The sequence below is a fragment of the Myotis brandtii genome, unplaced genomic scaffold (assembly GCF_000412655.1).
Source record: "Myotis brandtii unplaced genomic scaffold, ASM41265v1 scaffold600, whole genome shotgun sequence".
Lineage (NCBI taxonomy): Eukaryota > Metazoa > Chordata > Mammalia > Chiroptera > Vespertilionidae > Myotis > Myotis brandtii.
Window position 1 is genome coordinate 525,345 of NW_005370273.1, and position 837 is coordinate 526,181.

Below are 837 nucleotides of genomic sequence, written 5' to 3' on the forward strand. Positions count from 1 at the left end.
ACAGTAGCATTGAGAGGTTTTTTAACAAAGGCTAACATCGCTTTGCTGTTTCTGAATTCCTGAAAACTGTTGAGAAAAGCTTCCCTCATATTTACAATACCGCACGTGATATTTTGTGGAAGAGCTACACTCAAGGGGCCAAAGAGCCTCATGTGGCTTGCGAGCTGCGGTTTGCCAACCACTGCCCTAGCTGGTTTGGCTCAGTGGATAGAGCGTCGGCCTGCAGACCAAAGGGTCTTGTGTTCGATTCCGGTCAAGGGCACATGCCTGGGTGGTGGGCTCGATTCCCAGTAGGGAGCATGCAGGAGGCAGCCGATCAATGATTCTCTCTCATCACTGATGTTTCTCTCTCTCTCTCCCTCTCCCTCTCCCTTCCTCTCTGAAATCAATAAAAATAGATTTTAAAAAAAAGAAGTGACATCATTGGTGTGCTCAGCCCCTCAAGTCAGGACAGGCTTTCTGAGAGACATGGGTACTGAAGCAAGCCCCGCGTGACCTCAAGAAGAGGCTTCTCAGGTAGAGTCGGACCACAGAGCCAGCACAGCACGAGGGAGGGCCACGGCCACAGGCAGGCAGGCCAGAGTCCAGTCCAGGGCTCCAAGGACGCCTTCTAGAGGGTGCTATACTTTAAGTAAAAGACTTGATGGAATCCCCCAAGCGCCACCCTCCCCACAGGCTCCAGTCCTTCCTATCTCTAGAGACCTGATTCGGCTTCTGGAGCAGCAGCAGGTGCCCCAGGCTTCTTTATTTTAGGAGAGAACTTGGGAGATTCTTGATAGATCCTCCCTTCCCCCAACTGGTGGGCGGAGTATGACGTAACCTGCAGCCCAGAAATAC